The 27,958-nt window shown below is 40.2% G+C and overlaps 1 long non-coding RNA gene across 21 annotated transcripts in view; it reads left to right on the top strand.

The window, feature by feature from the left end:
• The window catches only part of LOC102168027, a 209,937-nt gene that overhangs the window by 124,448 nt on the left and 57,531 nt on the right, over positions 1-27,958 (top strand). For 20 of the 21 annotated variants that reach the window (XR_002344024.1, XR_002344023.1, XR_002344036.1 and 17 more), the window contains one exon: positions 23,685-23,792. This is a non-coding gene — a long non-coding RNA (uncharacterized LOC102168027). Of the gene's footprint in view, positions 1-4,892; positions 5,027-23,684; positions 23,793-27,958 lie in introns of all 21 variants that reach the window. The other variant, XR_002344030.1, reaches the window with a different exon arrangement.

Here is a 27,958-nt window from a genome sequence, read left to right as displayed (position 1 = left end):
AGGATCACTTTTACCATGGCCACAAAAGCCCAACTCTGGAAGGAGTTTTAGCCCCATATCATTTCTTTTCTTCTTCTCCTTCCCCTCCCCTTTTGTCTTCTTCCTTTTCCTCATTTCCTCCTTCTCCTTCTTTTTCTTTTCTTTTTTTTTTTTTTTAGGGCCACACCCACATGAAATTTCCCAGGCTAGGGGGCAAATTGGAGCTGCAGCCATAGCATAGCAATGCAGGATCTGAGCCACATCTGTGACCTACACAACAGCTCAGGGCAATGCCAGATCCTTAACCCACTGAATGAGGCCAGGGATTGAACCTGCATCCTCATGGATACTAGTCACGTTCTTAACCCACCAAGTCAGGATGGGAACTCCCAAGTTTTAGCTCCATTTCTAAGTCAGTTTTTCTTTGGATAATGGAATGGAACCTGGAGGATTTATTGTGTAACAGTATCACGTGTACTTGTAGGTATCCTTCCAACCTCACTAAAATATCTGTAAATGAACCTCCTCTCCTTTTTCCATCTCCTCTGGAGCTTCAGCATGTTGCAGATAAGACATATTTTTATAATAATAACAACTGACATTTATTGAGCATTCACTATATGCCAAGTACTGTGCTAAGTGACTATGATCATTTTTAAATTTTAATTCTTCCCACTTTTCATGAGATAGGCATTATTATTATTAGTCTCAACATGTACATACTGCATTTTATTTAAAAACTCTAATTATTGGGGAATAAACTGAACAATTAGCAGAGCTTGCACTCAGCTGGGGATGTTCAAGTTCCAATTAACCCAGGTGGAGAGGCAGAGTGGAAAAAGGCCTTGGTGAATAACTCTTCACTGGCCTGAAACCAGTCCTCATGAGTTCTAAGGAAGGCGGACCATGATAAGGAAGGTACTTCTGACTGCCAGAGCCTAAGACACCCAACTGTACCTGAACTTCAAGGGCAACTGGGAAAACGTCTGTCATTTTCAACTAATGTAGTGGCTGGCAGTCTTCACCTCACAAATTAGGAAAATTACCCAAACATAGGAAGGCGGTTCAGATTCTAGGGAGCCAGAAAGAATGTCAGATGTCCGTTTTTGCCCCCATTCCCTTTCCTGTTAACTGATTCTTTGCGTGATACTGAATTCTCCTCATAGCTAGGCCCTTGATATTTCCTGCTAGACTTCCCTGATAGCCATCAAAGTCACAAGAACAAATCAGGCCAGACCCAACCTTGCATGTCTACCCAACACTCCCTGCCTGGCCTTCCTTGGTTTGGCTCATGTGAGAGCTGCCCAAGCCCAGAATATAATGCTCTGCATTACAAATCTGTTAAAAAAGAAAACGTGCAACATGGAATCTGAATATTGGAACCACTGGAGAAACAACCATGGCACACATGGTCACCCAACTCCCCAGGAGAGTTAGGGCTGATTTACTATGATATAGGAGACCTGGGTTACAGACCTTGCTCTCACTTTAGCCAACTCTGTAACCATGAGGAAGAGACTTCATTACTTTGGTTTCCTAAACTGTTTTTAAATTAAAAAAAAAAAAAGAAGAAGAAGAAAGAAAAAGACATTGGACTTGGGACAGGGGTAAGGAAACTAACACGTGGGAGTACTGATAATGTACAAGGAGTTTTATTGTCAGTCTTTGCAGTAAGTCTCCTTGGACTATCAGCACGCCTCCCTTTTCATGTCACTATATATAACCACTTTTTTCACTTCAGTGCATATCCTGCCAGTTTTTCCATGCATGTGTACACTGTGCATGTAACCATAGAAAGCATGTAAGAGCATATATATATATACATATATATATATATATCTTTGTGTATATACTTTCCTGCAAAAAATAGAAATATCAATCTGCAAGTATCTTTGTGCAGCCTGTTTTTTCATTTAGCAACAGGTCTTGGAGATTTAGATAAATTACTACAAGAGAGAGATCTCACTCCTGTTAGCTGCTGCACAGTATTTCACTGCATAGGATAACAAGCTTATTTCTCACTGACAGCTATTTAATGTGTTTGCTGTTAGCCCACATGTCTATTCCCAGCTTCTGTAGATGAGCTCTATAGCCTCTTCGAACTCAAAAATTCTGTGGCATGAAGGAAATGAAATGAGTGTGAGTCTGAGGCCATAATAATTCACTTCCAAACAACTCATTTATTAGGTAGTGAATTAACACCAAATTGTGAGATATATATGTTACCATTAAAAGAAAAGAGCCAGAAGTTCCCGTGTGGCGCAGTAGGTTAAGGATCCGGCGTTGCTACAGCTGTGGTGCAGGTTGAAACTGAGGCGCAGGTTCATTCCCTGGTCCAGGAATCTTCATGAGCTGTGGGCACAGCCAAAGAAAAAAAAAATCAACCTTAAAAAATGAATAAATAAAAAATGAAAGAGCCAAAGGAACTAAACAAGTCCAGGCAAGGATAATGTCTCTTTGGTAACTAGAGATAAACGAGGGTCTACTTTGTGTTCACTTAACCATGTGACTCAAGGCTTTACATTAAATTGTTGAGGTTTAATGTGCCACCATGCAATACACTGGAGAGTACAGAGATATATTTTTAATCCTAATAATCCTTTAGAGAAGATGTAATTATCTCCATACGAAACCACTGAGACTTAGACATGCTAAGTAATTTTTCCCAAGGTCACAAACTAGTGATGGGACCAAATTTCAAATCCAAATTGCCTGACTCAAAAAGTCTGCCTTCTTTCCACTGTCTATCATCAATTCCTTTTAACCGGAGTTAGTTTAGGAAAGACCTACTCATACAGAATGGATTCTCACCTGATGTAAAACCTGTCAACACCTTGTCATGTGCTTACCTCTTCAGCTCCACTCCACTCTCCTGTTCTGCACCTGGCTCTAAATTACATTGCTAGAGGCTTCTGTACATGCTATTTCTCTTTTCCTGGAACATTCTTCAACTCTTTGTCTGGACAATGCCTACGTATCTTTCTGCTCAAACATCTCTTCCTCCAGGAAGCATTTGCTATAGCGTCCCCACCTCACACTTGCTCAGGATTGGGTTAGGGGATAAGCAATGAGATCCTGCCGTATTACAGAGGGAACTATAGCTAGTCACTTATGATGGGACATGATGGACGATAATGTGAGAAGAAGAATGTATTTATATGTATATATGTATATATGACTGAGTCACTTTGCTGTACAGCAGAAATTGACAGAACATCGTAAATCAACTATAATAGGAAAAATAAAAACCTAAAAAAAAAAAAAAAAAAAAGGGCTGAGTTAGGGACCTTCTCCTCAGTTCTTAGTGTTTTAGGGCCTGGGCTTTTTGTTTATTTTTCTTAAAGCTCTTGACATAAAGAATTATAAATATTTGTTACCTGCCTGGCTCCCTATACTGCACAGTGAGCTCCTTGAGAACAGAAACCACAGCTTATTCCTAATGAAATCTCTAACTCTAGCATAGTGTATAATACACGGTAGGATTTCAGCACAGGTTTGAAGATTAAATCTTAGCATGAGGACAAAAATGAACCTGGCAGTGAACTCTTTTGCTCCATAGGAGCAGATTGCCTCCAGGCAGTCACCTTAGTTTCTCCAGTGCCAGCCTGTTGACCTTCCTAACTCCTCACTTCCTGAGCTTACAGGACTATTTTTCTGCGTATGACAACTCGGGAAGATTTGGCAGATGGGGTCAGGAAGCCTGGAGTTAAGAAAGCCTGGGAACCTTAGAAACAAAGTCTCTAAAGACAAAACAGCCCTTCCTTATGTGGAGTCCAGATTTATTTTACTGACAAAGAATGGTGCATTCTCCTCCACATGAAGCAGATAGAATAAAATACTAAGAAAGAAAAGGGAGCTGAATTTTACTGGGGAAAAATAAATTGATTGTAAAAGAAAAATAATGAAGATCTCCTGGGAAGTGTCAAGGAAAATATATCATGCAAGAGTTTTTAAAGAACAAAAATCAAAAGATCCAAATCAGAATGTGTGAAACAGATTTTGCAGATGATAAATTGTTCTCCTGTATACATTTTTCTCTTTTCAGTTACAGATCATTTGCTGAAAAGAATTTGTTTAGTCCAAGTTTGCCAACATAGTTTTTGTTTTGACAGTTCAAGGAATGTATCAGCCTTCTCTAATGGCCTTTGAAGCCTCGAGATGGAGAAATTTGGTATTGTAGAAAATGTTTAAAAAGTATTTGTGGAGCTAGAATTTACAACTTTTGTTAACTAAATATTAGGAAAAAAAATAGAAAGTGACATCATAAATTAATATACATTCCAGAAGGGGCTGACAGGGCCAATATCTCCATCTGATTATTCGATTATTATTGAAAATAACAGGTAGTAATAATTATGCCTACCTTATACTGAGTACTGACTCTATGCTAGGCATTTTGCTAGGTTCTGGCAGTACAGTAGAAAGCAACACAGATATATCTTGCCCCTGGATAAGCAAATATTAAACAGAGAATTACACAGATATGTATATAATTAGAAAGGTTAGGAGTTCCCTGGCAGCTCAGCAGCATAAGGATCCAGTGTTGTCACTACTGTGGCTCAGGTTGTTGGTGTGGTATGAGTTCTACCCCTGGCCTGGGAATTTCTGCATGCCTCGGGCAAGGCCAAAAAAAAAAAAAAAAAAAAAAAGAAAAAGAAAAAGAAAAAGAAAGTTTAGTAAGAATAGTGAGAAGGGAGTTTTAAGAATAATGGGGAAGCCCTACTCTATGTTGATAATTGGGGGGACCACTCTGAGGAAGGGACATTTGAAGAATGAGTGTCAGCCAGGTGAACAGTTGTGGGAAAAGAACTTTAGGCAAAGAATATGAAAATATCTTGACATTGGGAAGAGTGTGGCTTTGCCACGGAACTGAAAGAAGGCTGTCTCTCCATTGTTTTCTTGTTGGTCCTCAGATCAATCGCTGCCCCTGCCTCAGGCCCCCGGAAGGCTGGCATTGCAGCGGCCTGACTATAGATTGTTTCAGGCTCTCTTATCAGACAGCTCTGCTGAATAGAGCCAACAGAAGAGACTGGTAGGAGATTGGAAGGTGAGCAAAAGGGAGAAGCTAGGATATCTCTAGCCTCTCCAGCAATGGCGATGTCTTCTCTGTGACTTTAAAGTGTTTGGGCTTTGGGGAAAACATGACGATAACCCCTGTCCTTTGTTTTCAGACTCGGATTGGCTGGGGACACAATTCTTACAGTGTAATGGTACCTCCTTGTGCAAAGGGGTGTAGGTGTGGTTACAATCACCTAGTTGCTTTCTTCTAGAGGGTAATATGTTTATAAGAAGCAAAAAGGCTAACAAACTGCAGCACTGATGCATTAAAACCCCATCCTTCTATATTCCCGATAAAAGAGAGAGAAAAATATTGTGACCCATTTCTGGAACAGCTTGCAAAGCTATCAGAGTTTTGGTCAGGGCAGCCAAGGTTTTTAACAGTGACTCACATGATCAGAAATCCATATGGAAGCAGCTGTCTTAATTTTTTTTTCTTTTTTTGGCTATTGATGGTGAGTGGAGAAGTCTACCTCTGCATAGGAAAATTGCGTGTGACCCAGAGTAAGTTGAGTGTATGTTACTTATATATTTATAGTCATAATTATCATTAATTGAGCATTAATTGTGTTCTAGTGTCTGTACTAGATACCCTAACATATCATATTAAATTTTCATAGTAGATCAAAATTACACTCAAGATCATTAGTATCATCGTCTCCATCCTGTAGACGATAAATTGAGGTTTGAGACTATTATGAAACATGCTTAAGGTCAAAGAGATGGTAATTTGATACTAATTCACATCTGTTTGACTTTAAAATCCACAATACTGTACTGCTCTACGGTATCGCCTTGTTGTTAGTAATCGCATAATAGCTCAGTTTCAGGGTAGAATTAAGCATTAAAAAACTGTGAATTGAATTATATTCAGCTTTAAATATCACTAGTATTTGAGCCAAGGCTGCTAACATGTGACTGGTGGCAATGAGGTAGAAGCAGAAAGGCTGTTAGATCCTATCTATTGGTCTATGGATTTACTGAGGAAATGAATAGGTCTTCAAAAATTTTTTTTCATCGTGGTTGTTGTTTTAAATAAAAATTTCAGCTGTGTTGCACTGGCTCCCAGTCAGCGTTGAATGTCCAGGATTCATCTCCTTAATGATCAATACCTTCTTTACCACAGAAGCCAAGTATGAGGATGTTTGGTGCCAACTCCAACTGCAGGGGTTCTCTGGAGTACTGTGCAAAAATCCCTCTGGGTGAATCAGAGGAAGAGAATGCCTTGACATCTTTGGAGTACTTTGGAGTATGAGGGATGCATAGGGAAATATATACTTGCTGTTTCTGCGTTAGCAACCCCTTGCTGGTACTGCAAAACATCTTCATGCTTTAAGTTTCCTCCTTCTACTGGGCTTCCCGGGCCCGATCTTCAAACTCTTTCAAAACAAGTCATATTTATACGTGACACTGGATATATGCTTAGGGAAATATATATATTTTTTCCTCTTCTTTTCTCAAAGTATAACTCTAGGAAGAAGAAAAGAGGGGTGTTTGGTAATGTTTATTGATAGAGCACACATAGGGTGAATGACCTGACACCACGCACACTAGACCTGGAATTGCATTTATCCAGAGCAACGTACAGAAGCTGGAACAGGAGCAGCTGTGAAGTTCCTCGTTTGCCAGTTGCTCACTGAGACAGTACAAACTGATCAACAGGATTCCAGTCTAAACTTTGGGCTTACAAGCTTCAGCTTAAGGACACACCACCATTAACTGATGTATGATGGCCTGTGGCCCAGGCCTTGTTGGACTTCCCCTGTTCTGCCCTCTCAGCATTTACAGCTGGGCCAGCACCAGATCCTCCTTGGCATGAACAAGAGCTTAGGTGCAGATCTTGCAGTTTCAGATGTCTGTGTGTGGAACTTGGCCTATAATCCTGTTCCTCCACCTCAGTATTCTCTCAGGGCTTTTGCCAAACGGTCCCGCCCTGCAGGAAGATGGCTCTTACTGGGAGGCCTGCCAAGGGGTAGTCTCTGATAAACGAACATTTACTTCTTGCAGCAGCATAAACCTGTAGTCCTCTGAGGCCCAGGGAGAATTGAGAACATCTTGTTAGAATGTTTTGCTGTGTCTACACATCAAGTGTCTTGGCCTAGAGTACTGGTATTGTCATCCTATTTGATCAAAAGAAAAGCCTCGGAGACGCTCTCTCCAGTATTTCTCCTGTCTGGATTCTTGGTAGTTTCATTACAAGCAAATATGATTTTTTTCCAATAGCCTGATCACTCAGCTCCTTTGAATTCCTTTTCTCCAGTGATTTTTGTCCTCCACCCTGCCTTAGCTACTCACTCCCACAATCATATTGTAAATCTATACATTTACCCTGCGACTCATTCATTATCTCAATTTCACATCCCCTGCTCTCATCTTTCTGGTTCACTCCCTTTAAAGTTCAACTTTAACCATCCTCTGACCTCATCAGGACTTCTAGTCCATTGATCCTAGTACCTTTTTCCTGTCCCTCACCCCCCTTTCACATCCTTCTTTTCCCTTGGAAAACTCTATGAGAACCACTGTCATCATTTCTGTGCATGTGCTGTCCTTTGCTTCTCCCTCACATGAACTTGCAAAAAGACAACCCTGATTAAATCTTAACTCTCCACCTACTTGGTACAATGTGTGGCTGAAGGAAGCCACACTACCTTTGATTAGCCCCAGTTTAAATACATAACTGCAAACATCAAATGGGCCTAGTGCTGCCTGGCAATAGCTCTGTATTTCCCTGGTCCATTTACCATTTAAGTCCTGAACAACTCTTTTCCACCTTCTCCTCAAAGTCTTACCAGAGTCCCTTCTCCATCTTTGCCCTCAGATGATAACCTTCCTTAAGAAAATCGAAGCACTTCAGACCCTTGCTATATACTTACCCTGCAGCAGCATCTGTACCATATGCATTCCCTTTCTGCCTCTTTCTAGAGAGAGACTATCCATGGACCCGACTAAGGCCAGCATCTCCAGTCTCTTTCACATGTATGCAAAGACCTCACTCCAATACATTCCTTCCAGTAAATTTCTTCTTCTCCTGCAGCATTATATTTTTCCTGCTCTTTTGGATTATTCGCATAAGCTTCTAAAACATTGTATTATTTCTCTCATTGAAAACAAACAACTTGGTCTCAGTCCCTCCTACAGCTACTATCCCATTTCTCTGCTACTTCTAACAGCAAAATTCCTCAAAAGAATTGTCTATACTTGCTCTCTCTAATTCCTCTTCTCCTCTTCTGTCTTGAATAACCCACTTCAACCCATTTAGCAACCCTATATTGTAACTGCCCTTGTCAACTTCACCAATGACTTTTACATTATTAAATTCAGAGGTCAATCTCAAGAGCATTTGCCACATTCTCTTTCTTCTCTCTAATAGACATTCTTCACTTAACTTCCAGGACACTACATATTCTTGGTTTTCTTCACTCTTCACTGGTGACTTATTTTCCTCCACTGGTTCCATTTTTTTTTTTTTTCCTCAGACTTCTTACTATTGGAGGCTCCAAAGTTCAGTCTTTTTTTTTTTTTTTTTATTTTCCCACTGTACAGCAAGGGGGTCAGGTTATCCTTACATGTATACATTGCAATTACAGTTTTTCCCTCACCCTTTCTTCTGTTGCAACATGAGTATCTAGACATAGTTCTCAATGCTATTCAGCAGGATCTCCTTGTAAATCTATTCTAGGTTGTGTCTGATAAGCCCAAGCTCCCGATCCCTCCCACTCCCTCCCCCTCCCATCAGGCAACCACAAGTCTCTTCTCCAAGTCCATGATTTTCTTTTCTGAGGAGATGTTCATTTGTGCTGGATATTAGATTCCAGTTATAAGTGATATCATATGGTATTTGCCTTTGTCTTTCTGGCTCATTTCACTCAGTATGAGATTTTCTAGTTCCATCCATGTTGCTGCAAATGGCATTATGTCATCCTTTTTTATGGCTGAGTAGTATTCCATTGTGTATATATACCACATCTTCCTAATCCAATCATCTGTCGATGGACATTTGGGTTGTTTCCATGTCCTGGCTATTGTGAATAGTGCTGCAATGAACATGCGGGTGCAAGTGTCTCTTTTAAGTAGAGCTTTGTCCGGATAGATGCCCAAGAGTGGGATTGCAGGGTCATATGGAAGTTCTATGTATAGATTTCTAAGGTATCTCCAAACTGTTCTCCATAGTGGCTGTACCAGTTGACATTCCCACCAACAGTGCAGGAGGGTTCCCGTTTCTCCACAGCCCCTCCAGCACTTGTTATTTGTGAATTTATTAATGATGGCCATTCTGACTGGTGTGAGGTGGTATCTCATGGTAGTTTTGATTTGCATTTCTCTTATAATCAGGGATGTTGAGCATTTTTTCATGTGTTTGTTGGCCATCTGTATATCTTCTTTGGAGAAATGTCTATTCAGGTCTTTTGCCCATTTTTCCATTGATTGATTGGTTTTTTTGCTGTTGAGTTGTATAAGTTGCTTATATATTCTAGAGATTAAGCCCTTGTCAGTTGCATCATTTGAAACTATTTTCTCCCATTCTGTAAGTTGTCTTTTTGTTTTCTTTTTGGTTCCCTTTTGTGGACCTCATCAAAGTTCAGTCTTTGAGGCTCTTTTCTTTTCTGCCTACACTTACTGCCCTGGTGATCTCATCTAGTCTCTGTAAACTTTGTCAGCGTGAGTCTGGTTGGCCTGCACCGTAAGGCTAGTTTAGTCTTTAAAATGTAGATATTCTGGAGGATTGACTGAACTCTGCAGGTGTCCACTCTGCCTCTCCACCTAGGTTAATTGGAACTTGAACATCCCCAGCTGAGTTGAAGCTCTGATAATTGTTCAGTTTATTTTCCAATAATTAGGGTTGCTAAATAAAATGCAGTAGATACATGTTGACACTAAACACTTATTTGTTGTTTACCTGAAATTCAGATTTAACTGGTCATCCTGTGTTTGTATTTGTTAAATCTGGCGGCTCTATCGGCATTTGGCTTTTACCCATCCTTGTGGAAGCTTACCCTACATATGCATAACTTAGAGTTTAGCCAAGAGCCCAGGGGACTCCTCTGCAGCGTTATGGAGATCTATTTCTCTAGGTAATTTTTCATCTGTAGTACTCTGTCCAACAAATCCTGCCTTAGCCTCTGCAAATTCCAATCTTTGTCTCTTCAACTCACTAAGAAAATTGTGCTCTGTTTGGGCACCCTCATCCTTTACCACGGTCCAGAAAGGGTGCCCAAATAGAAACCCAGGAGAATTGTAGGGCTCATTTCATTTGTTTTCCTCCTCCCAGGGATTACAGTTCTGGGCTGCCTATTGTCCAATATCTGAAGGCAGTTGTTTATCTTGGCAGTGGTAGTTCAACACCACTTACTCCATCATGGACCGAAGCAGAAATCTATCCCTTGTCCTTTTGAATTTTCTGGAAGTGTTTTTCTTTCTTTGTGTCTAGGAGTTTAAAAATGTTATAAAAAGTCAAAGTTAGGAAACTTATTGGTTTCCTTTAGTGCTATGAAAGACCATTCCCAATAAGTTACTATTAAAATTTCATCCATTTTCTTTTAATAATTGGTTGACTTTTTAACATTTAAATCTTTGGTTTCTTTGGGTTTATTCTGATGTAAGGAGAGAAGGTGGTATACAAGTTTTTGTGGTTGTTGTTGTCATTGTTTTCAGCTAACTAGTGTGGATGATTAAAGACAGTCATACATTGATGAAAGATGAAATCTATTTCCCTTCCCCTTGAATCTGATGTTTCTTAGTGATTGCTGTGGCCAGTTGACAACAGCAGAGGTGAATGCTTCCCATCTTAGTATCAGATACTAAGCTGCTATAACTTCCAGTTTAGTTTCTTGGACCCCTCAATTACCGTGTCAGGGGATTGACCACCCTGCTGGAGAAGTTGTGTAAAGAGGCCCTGGGGCGACCTGGAGAGAGAGAGGGAGCAAGCAAGAGGAGCCTAGTCTTCTAGGTGTTTCTGCCAAAGTTCCAGGCATGTGAGTGATGTTCGCTTGGACGCTCTAGACTAGCAAGGGGCTAGGTAAATATCACTAAGTGACATAGTCACAGCCAGGTGGAGCAAAATAATCACCTAGCCAGATCCTACCCAAACTCCTGACCCATAAAATCACAAGATATAATCAGTGGAGTTGTTTTAGCCACTAGTTTTAAGGTAGTTTGTTATGTAACAATTATCCAGCTGTCCTAATAAGGCTTTTTATTAATCTATCTTTTTTTTCTGTTCATTCGAATTGTCATCTTTATTAAACATTAAACTTTCTTTTGTAGTGCTGTTTCTCAATTTTCCATTATGTTTCAATAGTCTTCTTGCTATTATTCCATTACCAGTTCTGAAGTGGTTTATTATGGTAGTTTTATGATATGCTTACTATCTGGTAAAGCTAATTCTCTCTCTATCTTATTTCTCAGAATGCCTCTGCCAATTTGTGAATTTTCAGATGAGGTTATATAATTTTGACATATAACAAAAACTTTACTATTAGTATTTTGATTAGGACTAATCAGAGAAAATTTTGTTATTTTATGAACCTCATTGGTTTAACAAAAATTTTGTTTCTTTTGTCTTTTTAGGGCCACACCCACAGCATATGGAGATTCCCAGGCTAGGGGTCCAGTCGGAGCTACAGCTGCTGACCTACGCCAGAGCCACAGCAACACGGGATCTGAGCCATGTCTGTGACCTACACCACAGCTCATGGCAACGCCGGATCCTTTACCCACTGAGCAAGGCCAGGGATTGAACCCGAGTCCTTGTGGATACTAGTCGAGTTTGTTAATCCCTAAGCCACGATGGAAACTCCAACAAATTTTTTATATATAAGCCCTCTACATATCCTTGGAAATTTTTATATAAATTTTTTACTACATTTTTGCTATCATAAATAGAATAATTGATAGTCTATAATTTTTCCAGTTTATTATTGCTTGAATATAGACAAAATTGATTTGTATATTAATTAGAAATTATTCACTGTCTAAGAATTACTACTTCTTATAATTATATATTTGAAATTTGTAGGTTTTCTATGTATACACTTTTATCATCCACATAAAATAATTTTGCCTTTCTTTCCCAAATCAACCTTTTTGGGTTTTATTTCTATATTACAAGTTCCACAAGGGCAAGGATTTTTGTGTATCTGTAGTGCCCATAGACCTGACACATGGTAGGTACTCAGTACACATTTATCAATTAAATTAATATAATGCAATAAATAAGAACTAGAGTCAGAGCACCTTGGTTTGAATCTTAGCTCTACTACTTGTTGGTATTAAACAAAATTTCAGAAATAGAGACCTTATTGAAAAAGAAAGGTGTTTAAATGGGGTTTTTTAGGCCTGCAGCCTGGGAGACACAGATTCAAGAAGCACTTGAATTGTGTTCCAATGGACTGCAAAATGGAGAAGGCTTGGAAAGACAAAAAGCTGCAAGGCCACAGTTGTTGCATATGTTGTTTGTCAAGAATTATAATTGGAGCCAGCAAGAAGTGATCGTGCTTGTTAAGCAAGGATTGGTTAGAGTTTGAAATGGTTGCATAGTTACAGGGGAGACCTTGAGACCATAAAGTTGCAGCTGGCAAGTGTTGTTCTGAATATGCCTGGTGGTGTCCTTGAGTCTAATATAGTTTAAAGAAAGTTCAAGTTCTCAGTCGTGCAGGGACTTGTGAGAACCAGTTCTTCAGTGGCCACCCAACTTGCATTTTTGTATGCTTGAACTGTGATTACACCACTATAATTTCAATTTGCCATTATTGGATATGTTACTATATCTCTAGTTAAATTTCCTTAGGCTCAGTTTGCTTTTTTATTAGCGATTTGGTGTTGCAGTAGTATTTATTTCATAAAGTTGTGAAGACTAAATAAATAATCCATTAAAAAATCTTTATGGCGTACCTGACATATAGTAGGTTCTTGATATATTTTTTTATATTTCCCATTATTTCTTATGTCTAATCGTTCTTATATATAGAATATAATAAAATCATAGTAACAATAGTAAGTCACCTTTGCATGATTAGGAATGCTTCTAGAGTTTCGCTGTTGTCAGCTGTTGGTTTGAGATAGAGTTTATTTTTTGTCCCTTTTTTTTTTTTTTTTTTTTTTTTTTTTTGTCTTTTTAGGGCCACACCCATGCAGCATATGGAGGTTCCAGGCTAGGAGGTGAAGCGGAGCTGTAGCTACCGGCCTATACTGCAGCCACAGCAACGTGGGATCCAAGCCACATCTGTGACCTACACCACAGCTCATGGCAACGCTGGATCCTTAACCCATTGAGCAAGGCCAGGGGTCAAACCTCTGTCCTCATGAATGCCAGTCAGATTCGCTTCCGCTGAGCCAGGATGGGAACTCCTAGATAGAGATTTTTTAAGTTTGTTAAGGAAGACAAGATATACAAAATCTGATTAAGAAATGTTTGATTTAGAATATGTATAAGATTTGGTTAAATTATTAGGATAATACTGTTATTTATTCTTTATCCATTTTTTAGAGTTTATATCACTATAGCTTTTAATATTGCAAAATTATGTTCCTTAGGTATTAGGAAAACAAATGGCATTTTCAGGATTAAGTTTTTAAAAACATGCTTGTCACAAAACACGATTCTATATGCTTCTTTAAAAAGTAATAACCAGTTCTCACAGTAACATGATCTTTGAACCCTAATTTGTGAGACATCTGTGAGGTTTCAGAGTTCTGTGCAGATTCACAGTTCATGTGAAGAATTTGAAATTCTCACATTTATCTGAAGGAGGAACTTTTTAGAGGCAGGACCGTTTGCACAACAACAACTCTCTGCTGGCTACAGAGTTATTCTTTGTCCCAGATAGTTCATATATCCTTCTCTTCCCCCTCCCCCAAGAACAAATTGAATATTTTATTCTGAAAAAATTCAAAATTAAAAATATTTTGAAAATCCTTTTAAAAATTGTATAGCAACAACATATATTTCATGCATGATGAGTGTGCATCCTATTTTTTGAAAATAAATTGAGATATTTATTGAGATATAATTGATATATGACATTGTATAAGTTTCAGATATACAACATAATTTATGTATATATTGCAAAATGATTACCATCAGGAATTCAGTTAACATCCATCACTTTACATAGTTGTAATTTTTTCTTATGATGACAAACTTTTAAGATCTAACTCTCTTGGAGTTCCCATTGTGGCGCAACGGAAACAAATCTGACTAGGAACCGTGAGGTTTCAGGTTCGATCCCTGGCCTCGCTCAGTGGGTTAAGGATCTGGTGTTGCTGTGAGCTGTGGTGTAGGCTGCAGATGCGGCTTGGATCTGGCATTGCTGTGGCTGTGGCGTAGGCCAGTAGTTGTAGCTCTGATTGGACCCCTAGCCTGGGAACCTCCATATGTCTGGATGTGGCCCTAAAAAGCAAAAAAGCAAAAAAAAAAAAAAAAAAAAAAAAAAAAAAAAAAAGTCTACTCTCTTAACATCTTTTAAAGTGTTAACTACAGTTACCGTGCTATATATTACACCCTCAGAACTTATTTATCTTATGTAACTGGAAGTTTGTACATTTTGACCACCTTCACATAACTCCTTCTCTTGTATAGACTCCTCCTTCTTGATAGTTTTGCCTGCTGTTTCACTTTACATTCTGACTCAAACTGCTAGGGTCAGCCTACCCATCATCTCATGAAAGCATTGGTGGTAAAAAGATCAACATTTATAGCATACAGAGGCTCTTAAAATGTCTTCTTGTTTGAGTTCTGGCTGCTATGGCCTCTTAAAAGAAAAAAATCAAAGAACCACATTTTCCCCAAACTCCAACCCTTAGTCCGATAAAAGAATTTTCCCCTAAATTTGTGCATTTATTTATATAAAAGTCCCATAAAAATCAAATCATATTATTGTACTTTTCATAAATCACCTTTGCTAAAAAGAATAAACTACATGAAACTGGGACTATCTCAGGAAATTTCCAGTCCTCTAATAACTAAAGTTTGAAATACACGCTTTCAATTCATTCCCGGTTTAATTTCCATGTGTACATTGGCCTTTTGTAGTATATTAAACTTTTTAAATTTGTACCTTGAATGTAAATATTTTCCAGTGTCCTTGGATGTAGGATTTTAAAGATCATTCTTTTCTCCTGTAGCTCCCTTACATTTATGAGTTTTTCCACCTGGTTGCAGTGGATGCTTGATCTCTTTTTGTATATATTCCCTCATTTTGAAAATGCACATTCCAAGATCTGAGGCTATTGCTCTTCTATATTGCTGAAGCCAGAGTTCCAAATCTGGAAGGTGATAAATCTGGGGGCCAGTATATTATTTCACCAGAGCTCCACGTCCTGTGACTATTACCACCTGTCTGCTAGAGGCATTATCCAAAGTTGACAGCGTTTTCTCCTTGCTGGTATCCCCACCAATCTAAAGCTACCCTCTAGAAAGCAGCAATAAAAGGTGGGTGGTTTATGGGCTTGGATATTTGCTTTGGAAGTGTTCTCCAGTGCCACATTTCTAGGCTAGTAACTTTCAAACATTTATTTGTCATGGTAATATAAGACTTTCTTCAAACATAATCTTATGTGGTAGCCCAAAGGGTAAACTAGATTAAAACGTTGTCACTCTGGTGGCACTCAGGGCTCCTCATCCCTTGCTTGCTCCCTGGAACAGCACCCAAAGTCCTCGGTGGAAGTCCTAGTGTGAAGGTCTCAGATGGTAAAGTCACTCATAATAGACTTTAAGTTAAATGGTTCTGTTAATGTTATTTCGTTTGGCCTGCACAGTATTCTTCTTTGCTGTATTTTTCCCCCCAACTGCTTTATTTTCAAAATAGTCACAATGAACTCTTTCAGCTCCTTAACTTGATACTTACCTCCACACTTCTAAATGTTTACGTTTCCTGCCATTTTGGATTGGTTGGCATTTGATGTCATCTACTAATTTCCTACCGTGGAAAGTGAAGACTAAACTCTCTTCCTTTTCTTTTCCAAATTTCTCCCTCCTATCTTCATAGTATAATTATATTATAATTTGAAGGAATCAGTATTTAGTACTTCTCTTATTATGACAATGTAGATATTATTTTCTTCTGTCAAACAGTGTATTCGTTTTGGCACAACTTTTAATTTTTCTGAAAGATAGTAAGTGTTTTATAAATGCATTTGCTTAGTTTTTTTTGTACCTTATTTTTTCCCTACACATTCAAAGTCATAAGATTTTGCCATATGAAAAGTCTTATTATACTCTGATACCAGATTAAACACAGAGTTCCAGCTTGTAAATACTTCTCAATCAGAAATTTTAAGACCTGTCTTCAGGCTTTATCTCTTCATAAGGATGTATATTGCTGTGTGTCTTTTTTCATTCCTTGCTCTGGGCATTCAGCTGGCTCTTTCAGTCTGGAATCTCAAATTCCTTTAGTTCTGAGAGATGTTCTTGTGTTATATGTTTGCGTAAGACATTTTTAAGGTATTAACTGAATGTCAAAGAGAAACATTAAGGACAAGTGAGAGAACTGATTAAATTGCCTATAGAGAATAACAATGGGTAGAATCAGCAAGTTAAAATATTAATACATTTCCTAAAGTGGTTCAAACATCAAATGCTTTGACTATTTAATTTTTTAAAAGAATCCATCTGTGGAATTATATACTGTACGATTAAGGGGCTAACTAACTCTTCTCCTGGCCTAATTTTCCCATGTAGAGAATGTCAACTAGAGTAATACTCCTGGCCGCTCTTTTCACTACTCACTTTTTCCTCCCCTTAGAGGGAGAGCAATTGTGTGACTGGTGGATTTTGTGAGTAGGAACTGAGCATGCTCAGCTTTGCACATTCTGTCATCTCTACTTGCATCCAGCCTGGACACGGAAGGCATGAATAAACATTCTGTCTTGTATTTAAGGGCTTATTCCTGTAAGAGAATTCCTATGTCCATCCTGCTTGACAAATTAAGGGGAATGTGTTAAGAAGTTCATTGTCACCACACATCCTATGTTTTCAAATATCTGTTCAATAATAATGTTTGACCTCCACCAAAGTGACTTTATGTCTATGTCTCAACCTGACTCTGAAAAGGAAGAGAAATGTCATTGTTCCCTAAAATCCAGCATGTATGTTACTGTGCATTGTATGAGTATATATAGTGGTAGAGGATTACTTAGCCAAAGTCATGGGTGGTTTAGGGATTTAAGAACAATTTTGATATTGCTTTGTTTTCCCTTTCTTACTGACTTTGAAACCCAATACCCACATCATTTGTAAAACTACCATATATTGTTCCTAGCTACAATTGAGAATAGCAAACTTCGTCTTTGCCAGTATGTTCTCATAGCCTTGTTGAGTGGGACCTGTCAAAGTTAACAGTGAGTGACCCTTCTCATTAATAACATAAGGAACATCTGAAGCTCATCTCACTATGATGAATTTCCACAGCATTCAGTTTAATGAAGATGTTCGCCTCAATGCACTAGTGTGACAGTAACATATTTTTAAAATAATAGCTGAGTAGCTGCTGTTAATCCAGACAGGACTCGGATCTACCAGACTTCAAAAAATCTCTTGTTTTGGAGTCCCCGCCATGGCTCAGTGTGGTAACGAACCCGACTAATGTCCATGAGTACGTGGATATGATCCCTGGCGTCATTCAATGGATTAAGGATCCAGCGTTACAATGAGCTGTGGTATAGGTCACAAATGCCGCTCAGATCCCTTGTTGCTGTGGCATAGGCATAGGCCGGCAGCTTTTGCTCTGATTCGACCACTAGCCCGGGAACCTCCATATGCCGCAAGTGCGGCCCTAGAAAGAAAAAAAAAGATAGGCAGAGATCCAAAATGGGTATTATCCAATCACTCATTCCCCTCTTAGGTATACTTCATATTCTTCAAGTTTTTTCTCCAATATTTTCATTGTTAATGGTCACGTCTTTCTTTTGCTACATATTCTCTTCTCCTTTTCATATACTGAAAATTTATTTTTTTCTGTAATAATTTCAATTGAATAAATTTGGGTTTTCAGCTACACAAATAAACATTATACATATGGACAATTTTGTCAATTTCCTTCTCTTCTTTCCCAGCATTTGTACTGAAAAATTTGTACCTCCCTTTACTTTTTTAGTCCATATGCTTTGGTTGGGATTTTCAGAACAATAATGACATATAAGTTTGATTCTGGCCACCCTTTGGCTGCTCCAGCTTTTTTTTTTTTTTTTTTTTTTTGGTCTTTTTGTCTTTTTCTGGCCGCACCCGAGGCATATGGAGGTTCCCAGGCTAGGGGTCTAACTGGAGCTGTAGCCACTGGCCTACGTACGCCACAGCCACAGCCATGCCAGATCCAAGCCAAGTCTGCGACCTACACCACAACTCACAGCAATGCCAGATCCTTAACCCACTGAGTGAGGCCAAGGATTGAACCCACAACCTCATGGTTCCTAGTCGGATTCATTTCCCCTGCGCCAGAACAGGAACTCCTGCTCCAGCTTTAATAGGAATTTTTCAGACGTTTTGCATGAAGTTGGCTTAAAAATATATTAGAAACTAATTTGGAGGGCATATATTCAAAAGAATTCAAAGCAGGCACTCAAAGGAATATTTATACATCAGTGTTCATAGCAGCATTATTCACAGTAGCCAAAAGGTGAAAACAGCCCAAATGTTCAATGATAGATGAATGAACAAATAAAACATGGAGTATACATACAATAAAATATTATTCAGCTTTAAGAAGAAATGAAATTCTGACACATGCGACAAGGTGGATGAACCTTGAAGGCATTTTGCTAAATGAAATGTCAGACATAAAAAGACAAATACTGTGTGATTCTGCTTACATAAAGTACCTCAAATAGTCAAATTTATAGAAACAGAAAGTAGAACAGGGGTAGGAGTGGGGGAGAATGAGAAGTTATTGTTTAATGGGTACAGGTTCAGTTTGGGAAGATGAACAAGTTCTGCAGAAGGACGGTGGTGATAATCACATGGCAATGGGAATGGACTTGGTGCCATTGAACGGTATGCTTAAAGTGGTAAATTTTATGTTATGTCTATTTTAACACACTCCCTATATTTTAGAATAGTTCAAATGATGTGGGGATTAAAGTAGCATCTGTTCCTTAAAGGTTAAAATCAATTCACCCACATCATTTGAAGCTGAATTTTTTCTTTTTTTCTTTTTTTTTTTGTCTTTTTGCTATTTCTTGGGCCGCTCCTGCGGCATATGGAAGTTTCCAGGATAGGGGTCTAATCGGAGATGTAGCCACAGGCCTACACCAGAACCACAGCAACTCGGGATCCGAGCCGAGTCTGCAACCTACACCACAGCTCACGGCAACGCCGGATCGTTAACCCACTGAGCAAAGGCAGGGACCGAACCCGAAACCTCATGGTTCCTAGTCGGATTCGTTAACCACTGCGCCACGACGGGAACTCCCTGAATTTTTTCTTAATAACTGAAATGTTTTCTTGGATTTGAAACAATTATCAATTTTTTCCCTGAAATTAGTGGTCTAGTTTCTATCTCTTTTTATTTATTTATTTTAATTTAATTTTATTTTTTTTTAGGGCTGCATCCGGGGGTTCCCAGGCTAGGGGTCGAATTGGAGCTACAGCTGCTGGCCTACACTACAGCCACATCAACACCATATCTGAGCCTCATCTATGACCTACCCCACAGCTCTCGGGCAAAGCCGGATCCTTAACCCACTGAGTGAGGCCAGGGATGGACCCTGCGACCTCCTGGATCCCAGTCAGATTGTTTCCACTGAGCCACGATGGGAACTCCTCTATCTCTTTTTTTTTTTTTTTTTTTTTTTTTTTTTTTTTTTGTCTTTTTGTTGTTGTTGTTGTTGTTGTTGTTGCTATTTCTTGGGCCGCTCCCGCGGCATATGGAGGTTCCCAGGCTAGGGGTCCAATCGGAGCTGCAGCCACCGGCCTACACCAGAGCCACAGCAACGTGGGATCCGAGCCGCGTCTGCAACCTACACCACAGCTCACGGCAACGCCGGATCGTTAACCCACTGAGCAAAGGCAGGGACCGAACCCGAAACCTCATGGTTCCTAGTCGGATTCGTTAACCACTGCGCCACAACGGGAACTCCCTCTATCTCTTTTTAAAAGAAATTTGGTAACTTGTATTTTTCTTGGAAGTAATCGATTTTATCCAGGTTTGGGGCTAGCCATGGCATTCCCTTGTAATTCTTTGAATCACATTAGTACATCTTCTTGTTTCTCCATTATCTCTTGGTATTTTGTGTATTTGTGAATTCTCCGTGTCCCCAGTTTAAAAACAAAACAAAACAAAAGGCTTGCTAGTCACACACAAGCACACACATGCATGCACACACAAGCTCACACACAAAAAACAGTTGTGTTTTTCAGTTCAAAGTTTCCATTTTATTCTTCATTGTATCTTCTATTCTGAGACTTTCTATTTTTCCAAGATTTTTTTCAAGTATGTTCCCAATTGTTTATTAAAGTATTTGGGGGATGCCTGCTGTAGCTCAGCGGGTTAAGGACCCAACTAGCATCCATGAGGATGTAGGTTTGATCCCTGGATTAGCTCAGTGGGTTAAGGATCCAGTGTTGCTGCAAGCTGTGGCATAGGTGGCAGATGTGGCTTGGATCTGACGTTGCTGTGGCTGTGGCACAGGCCGGCAGCTCCAGCTCCCAATTTGACCCCTAGCCTGGGAACTGCCATGTGTTGTGGGTATGGCCTTGAAAAGAAAAAAAAAAAAAAAAAAGGTATTTTTCTTATGGCTGTTTTAAAATTCTGTCTTATCTTAACCCTTTTTTAAAAAAATTTTTTTAGTGAACTTTTTTTTTTGTTTTTACCAAAAGTGCTACATTTTGGTATTGTTAATCCTCTCTTCAGCCCTAGATTTTATATTACTTTCTCTTTTTTTTTTTTTTTTTTTTTGCTGCAGTGGTGAAAGCTCTGAGTCTTAACCACTAGACCACTAGTCTGTGTCATCTCCTTGTTGGCACAAATCAACAAAGTCAAGTTGAGATTTTTCTGGTTCTTTGTAGGACAAGTAACTTCATCTGTATCCTGAAGATTACTTTGTTTCCTCTTTACTCTCCTTTTGTGTAGGTAATCATCCTATTTAAGTTTGCATTTATCACATGTAGACAATTACAATACACTGCACTTTTTGAAATGCTATTTTGGCACTTCATTTTTTTACACAAAAGGCCTCTCTGAGAAGCCCCATATACTTTGGCTAACTTCGCTGTCCACTTTATGATTTTTTTGTTTACTGCTCTTATTTAACTTTTAATGTCTCTTCTGCTTTCAAGAGCTATAAATATTTTGTTATTTATCTTCTCCCACTGAAGGTTAACCCAGGCCATTTTTATCTGTCCCACCTAGTCCAGCTATGTTCCCAGTACTACTTTTAGAATATAGGTATTTGGCTTTTTAATACTCCTCAAATCTTTCTGATCTCTGAAGTCCTGCAGAGAACTTTATGCTCTCTCACCCTAAGCTCTCACTCCATAGACAGCCTAGGATTCTAGCTTCCTTTCCCAGTCAATCCCATCCCACAACCCCACCATCTTTTTTCCTCTAGGGCCCCCTGAACTGCCTTCCCGAGGGGATATTTGTACCGACACTCAGTTTAGCAACAGCTGTTGCTAATTAACTTATTCAGATTGCTTCTTCTAGAAGAGTGGTGAAATGGCTGCTAAATATTGAACAGAACTTCTGCTTCGAGTATTGTGAAATTATTCGACCGGCAAAGCAAACAGTAAAATCAAAGTTAAATCACATTCTCACCTACACTAAGTCTCTAGACTCGAGAGGAGGAATGCCCATAGGGCTGTGGGAAAAGAGAGGGGGGAGAGAGACCTAGAACCCCACACTGTCCATGGAGTGAGAACCCAAAGACCCCTGAAAAACTCCACACCCCCAAAAGATTTGAGGAGTAACAAAAAGTTTAGTTAAATACAAATATTGTAATCAACAACTGAACCCAGCTAGACTAGGCGGGATGTAAGAATGGTCTGGTAAAAGAAAAATAAGAAAACAATTATTTGAAAAAAAAGGGGGGGGGAGTTCCCGTCGTGGCGCAGTGGTTAACAAATCTGACTAGGAACCATGAGGTTGCGGGTTCGGTCCCTGCCCTTGCTCAGTGGGTTAAGGATCTGGTGTTGCCGTGAGCTGTGGTGTAGGTCGCAGACGTGGCACAGATCTTGCATTGCTGTGGCTCTGGCGTAGGCTGGTGGCTACAGCTCTGATTAGACCCCTAGCCTGGGAACCTCCATATGCCGCAGGAGCGGCCCAAGAAATAGCCAAAAAAGAAAAAAGAAAACAATTATAGAACTTGAACAAAAAAAAAGAGATGATCAAAACTCAGTGATAGCAATAGCCAAGACATGGAAACAACCTAAATGTCCTTTGATGGATGATTGGATTAGGAAGATATGGTGTATATATACACAATGGAATACTACTCAGCCATGAAAAAGAACAAAATAATGCCATTTGCAGCAACATGGATGGAACTAGAGACTCTCATACTAAGTGAAGTAAATCAGAAAGAGAAAGACAAATACCATGTGGTATCACTTATATCTGTAATCTAATATACAGCACAAATGAACTTTTCCACAGAAAAGAAAATCATGGACCTGGAGAATAGACTCATGGTTGCCAAGGGGGAGGGGGAGGGAGTGGGATAGATTAGGAACTTGGGGTTAATAGATGCAGACTATTGCCTTTGGAATGGATTAGCAATGAGATCCTGCTGTGTAGCACTGGGAACTATATCCAGTCACTTATGATGGATCATGATAATGTGAGAAAAAAGAATCTATACATGTAAGTGTAACTGGATCATCATGCTGTATAGTGGAAAATTGACAGAACACTGTAAACCAGCTATAATGAAAAAAAAATCATTATTAAAAAAACCAAACAAAACCCAGTGATAGGAATAGTAAGCAAACGGATAATTTCCTTGCTTTCCTAAATTTTTTTTATTTTTTATTTTTTATTTTTTTACTTTTTAGTGCTGCACCCATGACATATGGAGGTTCCCAGGCGAGGGCTCAAATCAGAGCCTCAGCTGCTGGCCTGTGCCACAGCCACAGCAACGCCAGATCCAAGCTGTATCTGCGATCTATACCACAGCTCATGGCAACACCAGATCCTTAACCCACTGAGCAAGGCCAGGGATCGAACTCACAACCACATGGTTCCTAGTCAGATTCGTTTCCACTGTGCTATGATGGGAACTCCGCTTTCCTAATTTAAAAGTGAGTTGTGAAGTTAGCCAAAGTACGTGCTGGGCTTCCCAGAGAGCCTCTATGTATTAAAAAATTTTTAAATGTCCAAACAAGAGTTCAGCGGCTCAGCCAGTTAAGGATCCCGCATTATCACTGCTATGGCTGTGGTCGCTGCTGTGGCACAAGTTCCACTCCTGGCCTGGGAACTTCCTTATGCTGAGGGTAAGGCCAAAAAACAAAAAAGAATTATTAAAAATGTTTGAACAGGATTTTAATAGTATGGCACATTATACCTATTTATATATAACACATTAATGCTTTTAACATAAAAAAGGAATACTGTGATTGTGTCTTTTATGAGAAAGTTCTAGGTTTTATTTTTTTTTTTAATTTGTACCCCAGATATAGTGTTGTCATTTAAAAGTGTGTGACCAGCATTTCCTTCTTTCAGACACGATGGTGGAGCTTTGGATTTGAATGCGTAATCTTAATAGGAAATGGAGAACTTTAACATGGGAAACTTGCAGCAGAGAGGGCCTCCTCCCATCCAACAGGCCTGGTAAGAAACGTGTTGAGCAAAGGGAGGCTGCTCCTCGCTGATATTCATGCAGGAACTTGTTTTAATTGTGTTTCCCTGATTAGATCAGAGGCCTGCAGGTGGCCGAGGGCTTGAGTAAATAAAACTGCTCTGTGGGACTCGGCCTACCACCTCAACCCTGTTTTCAGGCTCACTACAGGACAGGTGATGGGAGGGCAATAGGAGTGGGAGGAGAGGAAAATACTTTTCTGCGAGAAGGAAGTGAGAGCCGAGGTCCCTAACAAGTTGAGAAAATGAGGCCCCTGATCTGCAAACTTGCTCTGCTGGGCCTGTGCCTCAGAGATGGCTGTGCAGCTAGCTGTGTGTGTGCACTGTGTTTCTAGGCTTCGCTGCAGCGCTCTAAGTGTCTCTGTCCTTGTGCCCTGAGCACCTCAGCATCTATCTTTACCCTGCCCAGTCTGCTTTCCACCCCCTTCTCATTCTCCCACCTTGTTTCTGCTACTGGGCTTGGATATTTGATTAAGGAGCTCTGAGAAAAATCAACTTCTTTATCCACCACTTTCCAAAATTCTTCTGATTGTCTCTGTCCTTTCTTTTGGCCATGCCTGGGACACGTGGAAGTTCCAAGGCCAGGGATTGAACCCAAATCACAGCAGCAGCCTGGGCTGCTGCAGTGACAATGCTGGATCCTTAAGCTGCTGCACCACAAGGGAACTCCATTTCAGTCTTTATTCAACATATTTTCCAGAAGACCTGATAAACTGGCTTGCACTGAGGAGGCATGCTCTCAAAGGATTAGCATTTTAAGAGGCAACAAATCTTCATGTCAAACAAAGCAATCTCTAATTGTATAGTTTTAGGCAACAGTAGAAAGAAAGACTGTTTTTGGAGACGTTTGCAGAGAGAGATAGTATGGGTGTTTAGAATTTTAATTTAATAAAGAAATCACCATTTCCTACCTATAAAATGCAGATTACAATAATATCTATACAGGAGAATTTTTGAGGTTTAAAGTAAGATAGTACATATGTCTAGCCCTGTGCCACATACAAAAGGCAGTATTTGTGGAGTTCCTATTGTGGCTCAGGGGGTTAAGAACCCAACTAGTATCCATGAAGATGTGGGTTTGATCCCTACCCTTGCTCAGTGGGTTAAGGATCCACTGTTGCCTCAAACTGCTGTGTAGGTTGCAGATGCAGCTTGGATCTGGCATTGCTGTGCCTGTGGCATAGGCCCACGGTTGCAGCTCTGATTAGACTCTTAGCCTGAAACTTCCACATGCTAAAGGTGTGGCCCTAAAGAATAAATAAATAAATATGTGTATATGAAATTTTATTCATATTATCACACTGGAAGAGCCACGTTCCAGTCTCTCTCTGTCTCCTCCTTTGTGTGTGTTTGTGTGTGTGTGTGTGAATGGGGTGGAGGAGAGTAAAGGGATACTCGCCATGAGTGGTTAGATAGTGAAATAAGCTCCATGTTGCAGAATATCCTTCATCAAAGTGAGCATTTAATTAATTCAAGAGCACACCTGTCATTTTAATTATGATTCTGTCCATAAATTTTAGTGCCTGTGAGAGGTGCTGAGGCAGATTACGTTTCCACCTTTCCTGGCACAATAACAAAGGAGGACGAACTCTGCAGTCACTGCCTCTATCCCCTCTGCCTCCGTGTGGGACCTGGATACCAAAAGCCAGGATCACATTAAATTGTGTGGAGTGTTCCTACATATTTCACAGCTCTTGTTGCTATGGTGAATGATATCTGTTTTTCTATTTAATGGTTAACTGGTTATTGCCAACATGTACCATTACATTTTCATGGCTCACTTTGGCAACCCAAGATTTGATCTTCTCTTCAGATTGCTCTATTGCTCGGTCCCCTTGAAGATGGAAAGGTGACCATGATGGTGACAGAGGTGAAGCTTGCTGGGGGTGAAGCGATTTTCTAGCAAGCGTGGGGTAGAGGTATCTGGCTGCTTCAGCATGGCATTGGAGGAACCCTGGGAGTGCAGCCCCGAGCAACACTGGGCTGGGACGTGTTGGCAATGGGGTCTCCACTGCAGAACCCTCTTTCAGTCACTCACACGTATAGTGCATTTGGGCCTTCCTAATTGTGTGGCTTCAGGCTCTGTCCTGCTGCCCTCCCACAAATTCTGTGAACTGGCTAATATCCTTTAATAGTTTCCTTTCTTATTTAAACTGAGCCTAATCCCTTACCCACAATCTGTGGATTACTCTGTAGCAATTGTTATGTGATCAAAGCCAAATGCAGTATCACCAAACAAAACGGAAGATTTCTTCATGTACGTATGTATTGGTAAGTGTGAGGAGAACCTAGAGACTACAAACCCAGATGATAGCAATGGCCACCTTTGGGGAAGGGAGTGGGGGAAATTAGCGTAGACCTGTATACTCTGTATACTTTTTTCGGAATGTTTTACAAAAACAATGCTTTCAGGTATTGCTTATGTATTCAACATGGCGAAACAAAACAATTAGAAAAAAAGAAAATCAGTGAGCCTGGATCTAGCAAATAGAGCACCAGAGTCTCCAGTTCATTATGGGCTGGTTCCATTGAACTCATATCATGAGCACTGTTCCAGGAACCAAGTACTGCATAGATGAGGGAAAAAAAGAGCAGACACCTCTGCTGTCAGCAAACCAGACAGACAGAGAAATACTCCATAGTGTTGTAAGTGGGAGGACAGCAATACAAAGAGGGTTTGTGGGGAGCCCCTCTAACCCACCCCAGAAGCACAAAGGAGCACTGCAAAGATTTCCTTGAGAAGATGACCCCGTTCTCCAAGTTTTGAAGAGTAAGAGAAAAGAGAAGAAAGGATTCAGAGTGCATTTGGTGTTCCATGAAGTACAAGTAGCATTTGGATTTCTCGCTAGCTCATTCTGAGCAAAGCTATTCTTACCCAACACGTGAACAAGACAGCCAATGCTAACCACATCAGAGGGAACTACAAACAACGGGAAGCACAGTAGAGCATTCAATCCGAGCCTATATGGCCATGGGGCAGCGCACACAGGTTCCAAGGCCAACTCGGAGAGAGCTGTCTCCACCACTGGGAGTAATGAGGAAACCAAGAGGCTTCCCTGGAACAGTGTTGTCATTATTACCACCAGCATCTTTCCCAAGCAGGATGTGGGCATTTACTGTACTATAGACTATCAAGGTCTTTGTACAAAGATCATAGGATCAGGTTGCATAAGCTCTGATGGGTGAACCAGCTAATGCTTATCTTCCTTGCCCTGCACCCTAATCCTGTGACCTTGCCCCACCTTCTTGTTACTGTCTACCTCCTTCCTTATTCCTTTCCCTCTTGGTTCCTACTTAGGGGCTTTCACAGTGCCTGTCTATATTCAGGATTTCCCAAAGCCTTCCCTCTAACCTTGCTTCTATTTGAACAGCCAGACTTTTCCTTTGTCTCAGAAGCCAATTTTTGTTTGTTTGTTTATTTGGTTTTTAGGGCCACATGTGCAGCATATGGAAGTTACCAGGCTAGGAGGTCGAACAGGAGCTACAGCTGCCAGTCTACACCACAGCCACAGAAATGTAGGATCCGAGCCGCGTCTGCAACTTACACCACAGCTCACAGCAATGCCGGATCCCTGACCCACTGAGCGAGGCCGGGGATCGAACCCGCATCCTCATGGATACTAGTCAGATTGTTTCCGCTGAGCCACAATGGGAACTCCACCAATTTTTGACACTACCATCTGACATATCTTGGTCAAGCTAAGTCTTGGAGCCAGTCTGATAAAGTCAGCCTTTCAATGTGATGATGGAAGATGATGGCTTGATAGTAACTCCCTCCAGGTAAGAGATTCATACTTTAATCAAGTCTCCAGGGCAAGCAATCTCTTACCCCGAAGAAGGACACCAATACATGGGAAATTTAATCACAGTATCCACACACCCCACCCCCCCACCCCCGCCCTGCCCCACCATTCTGGTCAGAATGAATCACTTGGACTGTGCACCTGCTGTTCTAGGTCATCCTCTTGTCCAGTTCAGTTAGGTTCCCATAACTATCCCTGTCCTAGTGTGTGGGCTCCACGAGGGCAGCCCTCAGCATGAGCCTCCAGTAGTAGAGCTCCAGGAAATTCAGCTTGAGCTCACTCATCCAAAAAATTTGTGATCTCCAACTGTGGGCAAGATGCTGCTAGTTCTGAGAA

This window comes from Sus scrofa, chromosome 5 (assembly GCF_000003025.6).
Source record: "Sus scrofa isolate TJ Tabasco breed Duroc chromosome 5, Sscrofa11.1, whole genome shotgun sequence".
NCBI classification, from domain to species: Eukaryota; Metazoa; Chordata; class Mammalia; order Artiodactyla; family Suidae; genus Sus; species Sus scrofa.
The sequence above is the reverse complement of the archived record's forward strand: the minus strand, read 5'-3'. Positions and strand labels throughout refer to the sequence as shown.